Raw genomic sequence first — 12,575 nt, 5'->3', positions numbered from 1 at the left:
GTTTACTTGCCTCTTACTAGTGCGCTCATGTTTTCCCCTTATTTAAGACAGGCTATGACATGCTTGGGGTGTGTTATTTCTTTGCTAGAGTTACTGATATTTCTATAGGAAAGTTTGTTTTTGGTTTCAAACATGCAGAAAACCCATTTATAACTTGGGAACGCCTGAAATCCATACTATTTTTCCTTCTGATTTTAAAACAATTTTTAGTAGTCAGTATCAGCCCTGGTTGTTGTTTTTCATTGCTTTGAATGAAGTTTCCTTGTGTAAAGCTACTAACCCAAGTAAAACAAAAAAAAAATTTTAATTAAATACCAAGAAAATACTTTGTTAGATTTTCATATTAAACCAGGTGATACTAAAATTGTTTAAAATAGTTTATAACCAATGTTTAGTCCCATATTCCTGGGAAGACAATTAAAGCTTCATGTACATTTGGTCACCTGGTGGGCCATTTAAACATTTTGTAAATGATTTCATTTAATTGTTATTTGAATTCCAATTTGTCATTCTGGTTGTATAAAAGCTTTCCCATGCAAAGGGCTGATGTTATAACAGTAGATTATTATGCTACAGTGTATTTTAACCAGGTAAAGAAAGCTTTGTATGGTTTGAATTTTCTGGAAACATGGAGAAGACTGTCCTTGTCATCCACACTACAACAAAACTTCAGGACCTTGGGCTTTGGGTTCATGGTCTGGCAACTGAGAAGGGTCCCTCCACACTTTTGGAACTGTGCATGCATTGGAACTTTTGAGGTAAAGCTACCCTGGGAAATTTCTCCCAAGAAGAAAATGGCATGCTTGATGTGAACAGCTTTTCCCAAGTTCACAGCTTAAGACTTCTACTATCATAAAACTCTCATCTTTGATTTTTTTTTTTTTTTTTTTTTTTTTTGCTTATACCTCTACAAACAGTAGAAGTGGAAAAGGGGTCTGTTATGTGCACTTATGGGATATAGTTTTATTTGTGAAGGAGTTTGCAGCCAGCCTTATACATGGATAACCTTATACTTTGATAGATAAAAGATGAAGGCCCAATGTAGTTAAGAAACTTTAATGGTACATGCGTTGCTTCATCATCAGTCAAAAACAAAACATTGGTTGACTCCTCTAACCCACATCATGGGTTAAAGAAAACATTGCCAGGAGGCCTTCACTCTTCTAGAAAGGCATCATTTGTTAGGTCCTTTTACCATGGTTTGAAGTAAAAGAAGCAATGATTAGAAATGTATCCCACATTGGCTGGGCGCCGTGGCTCACGCTTGTAATCCCAGCACTTTAGGAGTCCAAGGCAGGCAGATCACCTGAGGTCAGGAGTTTGACACCAGCCTGGCCAACATGGCGAAACCCCGTCTCTACTAAAAATACAAAAACTAGTTGGGCATGGTGGCGGGTGCCTGTAATCCCAGCTACTCAGGAAGCTGAGGCAGGAGAATTGCTTGAACCAGGAGGCAGAGGTTGCAGTGAACTGAGACCATCCCATTGCACTCCAACCTGGGTAATAAAGTGAGACTCCATCTCAAAAAAAAGAAAAAAAAAGGAAAAAAGAAAAAAAAAAAGAAATTCAGTGGTAGGGGATTAATGAAGAAATTGCTTAGTCAAGTGAGTAAACTCTTTAGCTCATTTGATTTTAGGAGGTTTGGTTTATGGGGGCCTTGGGTTTAGGAGCATACTCCGAACTCTTGGTGTTATCCTCCCAACAGTTATAATAATAGTCTCCCTGGTGCGCTGTATTCTCTCAAAGGTTTTAAATGTTTGCATGCAGCCATCTCTAGAACATCAGATGTTCTTTCTTCAACTGGAATGACAAAAGCTGAAAGAAATGTACAACCATGAGAACACCAAAACCTATAAATGATGTACTGAGACCAAAAACCCAAAATGATGGTAACTGAGAGTGGCGCTAAGGCCCTAAGTTTTGGTCACACTCACCTAAGTGAGAACCTGACCAAAAAGGGGGAATTTTTTCCACAAAATTTTGGGAGGCCATTGTTTTGGACTAAGCTCATGCACTAGGCCCCAACAAACCAAACCAAACCAAAATGGAGTTGCTCGTGCTTAGACTTCAAGGAAACATAAATTCTAGAACAGACTAGGTTTTGTTTTTTCTTCTGCAAGTCTCTATAACAAACATCTCTGACAGCGTAGGTATCCACCCCCTAAAGTCCCCATTAGATCTTTTAACCAAATTCATTTCCTCTCGTCTAGAGACCATCAAGCTTCAGATGATCATGCAACAAAGGTTCCATCCAGTTCCAGGTGAAGACACCACCCCTAGCCGTCAAGAAACTACCCTGCCTCCACTAGATAGAGCAGGGCGAGTTCCGTGATCACCAATAGGTAGGTAGGGACTACACCCCAAGCCAGCATGAAGCAGTTACAGAAAAAAGACCATGAGTCCCTCTGCCTCCTTTGGAGATTTATGGGGATCACATCTCTCAAGGGGGAGATGAGGCAGGACAATAGGGTCTGGAGGCAGGGAACAGAAGGCCGATTCACACTTCAGTTATGACAGGAAATATCCTCTCCACATGGCGTAGGCCATGTAAATGACTTGACTTTACTTCATCCTCTTCATTTACATAGGGTGTACCCCAAGTAGAGGGTATTTAAACGCTCAAAAATTCTATAATGGGGACTTTGAGCCCTTATGCTCAGGCGCGCTCCCATAATGTAGACTGTACTTTCATTTTCAATGAAACTCTTCATTCTTTCCTTTCTTTGTGCGTTTTGTCCAATTGTTTGTTCAAGACGCCAAGAAACTGGACACCCTCCACCATTAACAAAGGGTCATGAGGAAACTTTTGGGGGTGATATATATGTTAATTATCTCGATTGTGGTGATGGGTGTCAAAACTTAACAAATTGTACATTTTAAATATGTGCAGCTTAAGGTACATCAATTATACCTTAATATAGCTCTTTCAAATTTAAAAATAGTAATCCCAGAACTCTGGGAGGCTAAAGCAGGAGGACTCCTTGAGCCCAGGAGTTTGAGACTAGCCTGGGCAACATGGCAAAACTCATGTCTTCAGAAATTTTAAAAATTAGCCAGGCATGGTGGTGTACACCCATAGTCCCAGCTACTCAGCAGGCTAAGGTAGAATGATCGCTTGAGCATGGGAGGCTGCAGTGAGCTATGATCATGCCACTGCACTCTAGCGTGGGTGACACAGTGAGACTATGCCTCAAAAAAAAAAACAAAAACAAAAACACAGGAATACAATTTCAACATAAAACAAGCAGAGACATTCCTGTAACCAACTAATTGTTTGCTTAGTAGTTTTTAGTTCGAGAAGCAATGATATTCCCTAATCAGGAACTGGGGGGTTGAAAAAGGATCTAGCAATCTAGCTTTCCTGAAGATTTATTACCTCTTTCTTCTAGAAGGAGAAAAAAGGCAGTGACATTAACTCTCATCTTAGGTTGTTTATGCCGATAATAACTGAGAAGATTATAATTATATACATCCGTTTTGTTTTCTACTTTTTATCTCTTGTACAAACAATTTCTGAGTTTATCATTATCATAGAAGAAATAGCTTTGGTTTCAAAGCTGAAAGCCAATATTTTTGTGAATTTTTAAAACTCTGAAAATGCACCTTTATATTTGGTACCTCATTTGCTAATATTGAAGAAGTTATTCTCAAGAACTTGCTGAGACAGTTTCACTCTTTCTAAAGGGATCATTCATCCTCCACTAAGGCACTCCTGCTGAATAATCTTCCTCTGCCTGGATTTTTCTTTTCAGGTCAGGATCTTTTCTGTGGGAAGTTTGTCTCTAAGTCTTCAAAGTCACGGTCTAAACCTATTCTCCTCTCTTCTGTGGTTACTTTTCCTTTCTGCCACTGCTTTTGTTTACTTGTTTGTTTGATTTTTGGTTTTGTCACCTTGAGGAGAAAGGAGGTCAATGGAAGCCTTCTTCAAAGTCTTGAAGAACACATGGGAGCTCCTGGGAAAGAAAGCGGGGGTGAAGTGGCTGTTCTTGGCAGAGAGGAAGGCATGCAAATGGCCACCGAAACGACGAACAGTACATGTGGGCTGGGAAGGACAGTGGTTCATTACTGTGAGTGATAGAAAAACTATGTAGGGTTTTAAGCAAGAGAATAGTAGGGTCAGATGTGTGATTTAGAGAAATCTATCCAGCAACCAGTGTGATTTTTGGATCTGGCAAATTTAGGCAAAGCAATCATTTGAGAGACTGTTGCAGTAATCCAATCAGAGGATGAGTGCCTGAACTAAGCAAGTAGATGAAATTGAGAAATATTTAGAGTAACAAATTAACAAGACCAAGAGATTCAGTGTCACCTTCGAGGTGGAGGGGTTAGAAATAAGGAAGAGCCAAGGATAACTTCCTACTTTCTAGACTCACTAACTGGGAAAAGAATGGCATCTTCAAGTGAAACAAAGTACAAGAGGCAGAAGATTCACTGGGAGCCAGGGAAATGATGGACAGTTTAGGACATATTAAGATCGAGATGTGCGAGAATACCCAGTGACGTCTGCAGGATATTTCTCCAGATGGCCTTGGACTGGCCCAGTTCTCCCCACTTTCTTGCTTGTAGTTCTGAAGAATAATTCCGATGTGCTGCGAATATAATATTCTGAGATAAGGAGGAAATAGCCAGAACAGCCCAGGCTCTGTTCTAGCCTCCCCAAAAACAAAATGTCCTTCCATGCTTTTACAGCTTTTCCCAGCTGGAGTACAAGTGGACATGCACAGACGAGACTCGATCTGCACTGTGTGGCTTTCCTGAGTCTTGAGAGACCAGCTCATCATAAATCCTAGGCTTCTGCTGTCCCTTGCTGCTTCTCTGTGAGTAATAAATCCACTTCATGTAACTTGTGTATGTGAGTGTTCTGGCTCACCAGGCTCGGGCAGGTAGTAGAAGGACAGTCCAAGATGCAGTGAACTGAATTGGTAACCAGTGCACACTAAACACGCTTTGCAGAACCCAGCAGGTTGCTGACTATATGAATCTGAATGTTAGGTAGAAAAGTCTGACCCAGAAATACAGAATTTAGGCCGAGCGTGGTGGCTCACACCTGTAATGCCAGCACTTTGGGAGGCCAAGGTGGGCAGATCACCTGAGGTCAGGAGTTTGACACCAGCCTGGCCAACATGGCGAAACCCCTACTAAAAACACAAAAATTAGCCGGGTGTGGTGGCGGGCACCTGTAATCCCAGCCACTAAGGAGACTGAGATGGGAGAACTGCTTGAACCCAAGAGACGGAGGTTGCAGTAAGCCAAGATCGCACCACTGCACTCCAGCCTGGGCGACAGAGTGAGACTCCATCTCAAAATAATAATAAATAAATAAATAAATAAATAAATAAAAGAATTTAGAGTCAGGCTATAGATGATGATAATATGTCAGAAAAATTATGAAAGATTTTGCAATAGTCAAAAGAGGTTACTGGGTGGACTTTCCATGGAATGCTGTGCATTTTTAAAAGACTCTCTGGGTGCTGGGCATGGTGGCTCTTGCCTGTAATCCCAGCACTTTGGGAGGCTGAGGCAGGCGGATCACGAAGTCAAGAGATCGAGACCATCCTGGCCAACATGGTGAAACCCTGTCTGTACTAAAATTACAAAAATTAGCTGGGCATGGTTGCGCGCCTATAGTCCCAGCTACTCGGGAGGCTGAGGCAGGAGTATCGCTTGAAGCCGAGATGTGGAGGTTGCAGTGAACTGAGATTGCACCACTGCACTCCAGCCTGGCAACAGAGCGAGACTCCGTCTCAAAAACAAAAAAAAAAACCAAAACAACCCTGGGTCATTTGCTGTAGGGGCCATGTACCTTTGCCTTTGAGTATGCTATTTTACAACTCTCTGGAGATAGAAATTAACTTACAGAAGGTAGTAATGCAAATGTTCCCTGCCCATAACAGTGTAAACTATTCCTGGCCACAGCAATACAAATCATTATTTTGTGTGATAGAAAATATGTCACTATAAACCAAATTCGTCTTGGAACCAGTTTGAACATCCCTCCTGGTTGTAGGGATTAAATAAAGTCAATGAATGAGTTAAGTAAGATCTTTGGAACATGTTCATTTTATATTTGCATGAAGGCCATAATTTTACCTTTTGAAACACTTGAACAGTTTTGAAGCTTTCACCAACATCCCAATGGATTCACCTGACAGAACCAGGTAAACCACATTACTGAAGAACACCCCATGGGGCTCTAAGTCCAAGCACACTTTTTCCTGGCTCCCAGAGTGAACACCAAGTAGCAACAGTACTACAGCATTGCTGACTTTCTCCCTAAGTTTCTTTCTCCTCCTTACTGATTTTGGGTTTTGTTTGTGATTAGTCCACAGCTGGTGGATTTTTCCCCATGAATGGCAACAACAGTTAGGAACTTGCGGGAAACCCCGTCGCTCCCTTTCCTCTGGCTGGCAGAGCGGAAGCCGCATGATGCCTGGAGTTCCTCTAAAAGACGTGAGCCAGCGGGAAGTCGTCAGAGCTCTGGCAACCTTTCTCAAAAAGTCCGGGAAGCTGAAAGTCCCTGAATGGGTGGACACCGTCAAGCTGGCCAAGCACAAAGAGCTTGCTCCCTACGTTGAGAACTGGTTCTACACAGGAGCTGGTTCCACAGCGCGGCACCTGTACCTCCGTGGTGGCGCTGGGGTTGGCTCCATGACCAAGATCTACGGGGGACGTCAGAGAAACGGCATCATGCCCAGCCACTTCAGCCGAGGCTTCAACAGCGTCCTCCGCCAGGTCCTCCAAGCCCTGGAGGGGCTGAAAATGGTGGAAAAGGACCAAGATGGGGACCACAAACTGATACCTCAGGGACAGAGAGATCTGGACAGAATTGCCGGACAGGTGGCAGCTGCCAACAAGAAGCATTAGAACAAACCATGCTGGGTTAATATATTGCCTCATTCGGAAAAAAAAAAAATAGGAACTAGGTTTTCCATTCTGAACATCTGGTGATCTCTTTAAGTGAATTAATAGTTTTTAGAGATCTATTCTCTTTTGGATAAGAGATGATGAAAAATCTGGTTAGTCTCTTTGTTTGTTTGCCTTTTTGTCTATTTATGAGTTCAAATCAGTTAAGACTTCCATGCCCACTGGGAAGGAGAACAGCTTTTTGTTATCTAGTCCACTGAATTTTTATGTTTCTGAATTTATTTTGACCTGTGGCCAAAGTTGTAGAACCAAAGCTATATGCTATGTGTCTATGTGTTTTCATGGCTGTAATCAACAAAGGCCTTCCCCTCTTGTTGTGGGAGTAAAAAATATCTTGCTACCTTTGTAAAGTTTTAATAAGTTAGATTATTTCATGTCTTAAAGGAGCTCTGTTATAATTCACTTATGGAAATAAACACATGTAAAGCAACTATTCCTAAAATTCCAGAAAATAAGTAAATTAATCTTCTAATAGTTTATGCATGCAAAATTTCTTAAAAATGCTGAAACCATCCTCACAGGGTTAACAAGATTACAAGTCAGGCTTTAGGCAGGTTAGTTAGGCACTGACCAGGGTGCATTGGTGCACTTCAATTCACTTCCCTGCAGCTGCTAACTAACCAAAAGCCTTGCAGCACACCGATCACCTGCTCCCTGATTGAGAATCTCTGACACTAGATCTTCGTACCCAGGAATTGCTTAAGGTGTTTTTCAGATCCTGAATTCCCACAGAACAGCTGATGCCAAACTGTTTAGGGATCCCCACCAGGAAGGGCACAGTGGCTCAGACCTGTAATCTCAGCACTTTGGGAGGCCAAGGCGGGAGGATCGCCTGAAGCCAGGAGTTTGAGACTAGCCTGGGCAACAAAGTGAGACCCGGCTTTACAAAAACAATTTTTTTAAATAAATAAAGACTTCCACCAAGGAACAATACTGGAATGAAGTTTCTTCATCTCCCTGTCCCATGACTTCACCTCTCACTTCCTGAACAATCAGAAATCCCCACACTTGAGCCCATTGACCCTCCAGACTTCTTAAAAATGCCATCTCTAATCTCTTGGGGAGGTAGATTTGAGGATTCCTCTTGTCTCCTCATTTGGCTGCCACTTGATTATGGAACTCTTTATCTGCTGCAACTCCTATTCTTTCTGTTACCGCACAATGGGCAATCGAACCTGATGGTCCTATAACAATCCTTACAGAAATTGCTAGTGCAGAAAGAATCCAGGTTCAAATAATCAAGGCAAATCTTTGGCAAATAATATTATTTTAATTTTTGGTTAAAAAAAATCCCAGCTGCCGGGCGCGGTGGCTCAAGCCTGTAATCCCACCACTTTGGGAGGCCGAGGCGGGCGGATCACGAGGTCAGGAGATCGAGACCATCCTGGCTAACATGGTGAAACCCTGTCTCTACTAAAAAATACAAAAAACTAGCCGGGTGAGGTGGCAGGCACCTGTAGTCCCAGCTACTCGGGAGGCTGAGGCAGGAGAATGGCGTGAATCCGGCAGGCGGAGCTTGCAGTGAGCCGAGATGGTGCCACTGAACTCCAGCCTGGGCGACAGAGCGAGACTCCGTCTCAAAAAAAAAAAAAAAAAAAATCCCAGCTATGTCTTCTCTCAGTATTAAGTATTATACATGTGTACATTTTACTTGAGTTTGTTTCCTTACAGAGAGAATAATTAATCTGAACTTCCTAAATGTATAAAAATTTACTATTGATAAGCTAATATTAACATTACATGTTTAAGATCCTGAAAAATGTAAATATGTTCAACAAAACTGAATCATCTTCACATTTAACAGTAATTGTTTCTGTGTGCCTTAAACTATTAATAATTTCTATGATCTGTACATAACTTAAAACTTAGTATTAAATTGAGCTAATTAATGGATACTTCTTGGATGCCTAGATATGTTCTTGCATAATTTTATGTCTACATCGTTTTGCTTATTTTTATATGCTGCAGAGTGTTTGGGTGAAGGAAAAGGGACAAGATGGAGGAAGGTGAACAAGATGGAGCAGTCCCTGTTGTTTCCGGGTTCTTCATCACAGATTTTCCCGCGCACGGGAAAAGAACCAAATCAACTGAGCATGCGCAGAATGACGTCAAGCCGGGGACACCGAAATTCAAGAAGCCACTCCTACACAAACGCCCCAAACTCCTCCCCTTCCAGCTCCCAGGCATAAAAGTCCGCTGCCGGCAGGACCCGGCGTGACTTCTTCGGCCCCCGCATTTGTGGACGGGAGAACATCACCCGAGAGCGCCGGTGCGACTTCCCTGGCCCCCCACACCTGAGGACCAGAGAACCTCGTCTGAGAGTGTATGCATATTTGCAATAAAAGACTGCCACTTTCTTATGTACTTTGGCCTCATGTTTAATTACTTAGCTCTCCTAAATTAAGTTACATTAAATTAAATTAAAACAGTTGAGTCACAGTAATGAATGTCTTCATGTTTGCCACTTGGCAGTGTGTAAAAACGGTTGTGGTGGCTGTATAAAGTTGTGTTCTATCATGCCTTTTGCTGCAACATGGATGCAACATGGATGCCTGCAGCAACTTGGATGCAACATGGATACCTGGAGGCCATAATCCTAAAAGAATGCAGAAACAGAAAACTGTCAGGCCTCTGAGCCCAAGCCAAGCCATCGCAACCCCTGTGACTTGCACGTATACGCCCAGATGGCCTGAAGTAACTGAAGAATCACAAAAGAAGTGCAAATACCCTGTCCCACCTTAACTGATGACATTTCACCACAAAAGAAGTGAAAATGGCCGGTCCTTGCCTTAAGTGATGACATTATCTTGTGAAATTCCTTTTCCTGGCTCATCCTGGCTCAAAAAGCTCCTCCACTGAGCACTTTGTGACCCCTACTCCTGCCGCCAGAGAACAACACCCCTTTGACTGTAATTTTCCTTTACCTACCCAAATGCTATAAAACGGCCCCACCCTTATCTCCCTTCGCTGACTCTTTTCGGACTCAGCCCACCTGCACCCAGGGGAAATAAACAGCCATGTTGCTCACACAAAGCCTGTTTGGTGGTCTCTTCACACAGATGCGGATGACAAAAACCAAATACATGTTCTCAGTTGTAAGTGGGAGCTAAGTATTGGGCACACATGGACGCAAAGGTGACATTAATAGACGCCGGAGACTACTAGAGTGGCAAGGGAGGCTAGGAGGGGCTGAAAAAATTGAGTACTATGCTCAGTATCTGGGTGACCAGATCGTTCGAATTCGAAACCTCATAGCCAGGTAACAAATATGCAGTGTACCCCCTGAATCTAAAAGTTGGAATTATTTTTAAAAAGAAAGTTATGTTCTATGTAGTTATAAGCTTACTCTCTTAAAATGCTTGAATATTACAGTTCTCAATTATTCATCTCCATGTAGAAGAATGATAGGGACTCGCTGAGAGGGCCAAGACATTGCAGCAAGCGAGACAGGAGAGCTTGTAACGTTAAGCACCACCACACCGCTGTACTTAAAACTCAACTGGCCACAGAGGCTGACTCCCAAAACCAGCAAGTGCCTAAGCCCCGCCACGCACACCACCCGCCCCGCCCCTCCGCCCCGCCCCTCCGCCCCGCCCCTTCCGCCCGCTGACGCCTTCTTCCGGCAGCCTTAGTTTCTTCCAACCCGTGCAGCTCCCTGTTCCGCGAGCGTACGTCATCGTTCTCGCTTTCCGGTAGCTAAGGCGATCAGCGGGACTTCCCACTGAGACGGGCGGATGTTATATTGTATCAGGGCGAACCTCTGAGGAGCGCTGGCTGCGCTTAGGCCACGGTGCGGCAGGCGCCGGGGTTTTCTGAAACAGGAACGTTTAGGGGTGTGGAAACGTGTTCCGAGGAACTGTGGTTTTGAAGTGCGATACACACCTGTCTTGCCCTGTTCCAAGATGGTGACAGGGCTTCTCTGAGTCTCTCTCTTCCGCCAGTCCGTTGGAGAAGCGCTCTTTGATTGGCCAGTGGACAGCGGCGTGGCATGACGCGCTGGGGCGCTGGCCAATCGGTTGAGAGCTGAGCTGGACTTGGCGGTGGGAGCCGGGGCCTGGCTGTTGCAGCTGTGGGTGAAGACGGCTCTAGCTAGGTGAGCGGTTCCGGCCAGGTGAGCGCGGCGCCCAGGTGACGGAGGTCCGAGGGCACGGGTATGAGTTTCTGCCGGGGGCGAAGGTGGGCGGCTTCTGGGATGAGGCCTTTTCTTGACAGTTTGGGGTAGCGGGGGGAATCGATGATCCAGGAGTCCCCTGAGGGTGTCATCCCGCACCAGGCTGGCACCGATTTCTGGCTCCAGGTTCCCCAGAATTGCGGGGTGCGCACAGCTGGAAGGACCCAACCCCCGTTTTATAGTTGAGAAACTCAAGACTTAGACAAGTGAAACGACTTTTGCTTCATGACAGCTGGAACTGGAACCCAGGTCCTTGGACTCCCTTCAAGGATTAAACCTCATTTAATCTTGTATACACATGGTCACTGTGTCCTGAGAAGTTACGAGTTGGCGAGATAAGGGTGGTTCAGATTTTTTGGCGTATTCTCCTGTTATCTTTCCAGGCCTTTCATTCATTCACTAATTCATACTTTCAGTTATTTACCTCTTCAGATACCTTCCCCGTTGATACTTTGTTAAAAGCCGTGGACCCATCTCCCTAGAAGAAAGGCACATTCCCTCATGCGCATAACTTCAGAGGATTCGTGGACCTTCTGTAGTCCCCTTGGATTGTGTGTCCAGTGCTCAGAATCCAGACCCTAGAAGGGTGAGGGAAACAGGCAGTGAGAAAAGGAGGGAGCGGCAGGTCTTAGGCTGTACATACTTGGAAACCATTAGATGGAGCCAGTAGTTTCTTTTTTTCGCCGAGGCTGGAGTGCAGTGGCGCGATCTCGGCTCACTGCAACCTCTCTGCCTCCCGAGGTCAAGCAATCTTCCCTGCCGCAGCCTCCCGAGTAGCTGGGATTACAGGCGCCTGCCACCACGCCCAACTAATTTTTGTATTTTTAATAGAGACGGGGTTTTGCCTTGTTGGCCAGGCTGGTCTTGAATTCCAGACCTCAGGTGATCCACAGGCCTCGGTCTCCCAAAGTGCTGGGATTACAGGCATGAGCCACTGCGCCTGGCGGCCAGTACCTTTTAATAAAGAACGTTTTGAGAGAGAGACGGTTATTTAATGAAATCTGCTGACATGCTTGCTGAGAGTTGTGATATTAGAACTTGCTTTCATTCCGACTTCAGTTATCCCTTTGCTTCCCATGAAGCTCCAGAGTGCTGACACAGTGCTTCAGGTTCTTGCCGTTGCTAGAAATAGCAAATAGATTTCTTAGAGTTTCAGTTGGAGCAAACACTGGAATTCTTGTGTTCTGGGCTCCATGTAGTAGACTAATTCATTTGCTTTTCTAGCCATGCAATGTTATTGCCTTGATCAAAATTATTTACAGTTTGGTACTTCCCAAAATAACAGAGATGGTTGTTATCCATATTGAAGGAAGTGGGTGCGCGAGGCCACTTTAATATGATAAACTCTTTGTTTTGCCGTTTTACTACTTTTCTTGAGGGGCTTGTTCCCTTGAGCCCCAATAGCTGAGTTGTGTGTTACCCTAGATTTTAGGATATGAACAGGATGTATAAACACTCAATGAAGTTGGGATCATTTGGG

The 12,575-nt window shown here is 44.1% G+C and overlaps 1 protein-coding gene and 1 pseudogene across 5 annotated transcripts in view; both read left to right on the top strand.

Moving 5' to 3' along the window:
* The first annotated feature begins 5,725 nt into the window (after window positions 1–5,725).
* On the top strand, window positions 5,726–6,900 carry LOC100998764 (annotated as a pseudogene). Its single transcript, XR_002515251.2, has one exon. The product of XR_002515251.2 is annotated as a 40S ribosomal protein S19 pseudogene (transcript).
* A 3,629-nt stretch (window positions 6,901–10,529) lies between these two features.
* Window positions 10,530–12,575, top strand: part of SEC23B (SEC23 homolog B, COPII coat complex component) — a 46,592-nt gene continuing 44,546 nt past the window's right edge. For 2 of the 4 annotated variants that reach the window (XM_021921268.2, XM_021921272.1), the window contains exon 1: window positions 10,558–11,035. The gene's annotated coding sequence lies outside the window, so the exon portion shown is untranslated. Of the gene's footprint in view, window positions 11,076–12,575 lie in introns of all 4 variants that reach the window. The other 2 variants (XM_021921271.2, XM_021921269.2) reach the window with 2 other exon arrangements.

The sequence above is a fragment of the Papio anubis genome, chromosome 16 (assembly GCF_008728515.1).
Source record: "Papio anubis isolate 15944 chromosome 16, Panubis1.0, whole genome shotgun sequence".
Classification (NCBI taxonomy): domain Eukaryota; kingdom Metazoa; phylum Chordata; class Mammalia; order Primates; family Cercopithecidae; genus Papio; species Papio anubis.
The sequence above is the reverse complement of the archived record's forward strand: the minus strand, read 5'-3'. Positions and strand labels throughout refer to the sequence as shown.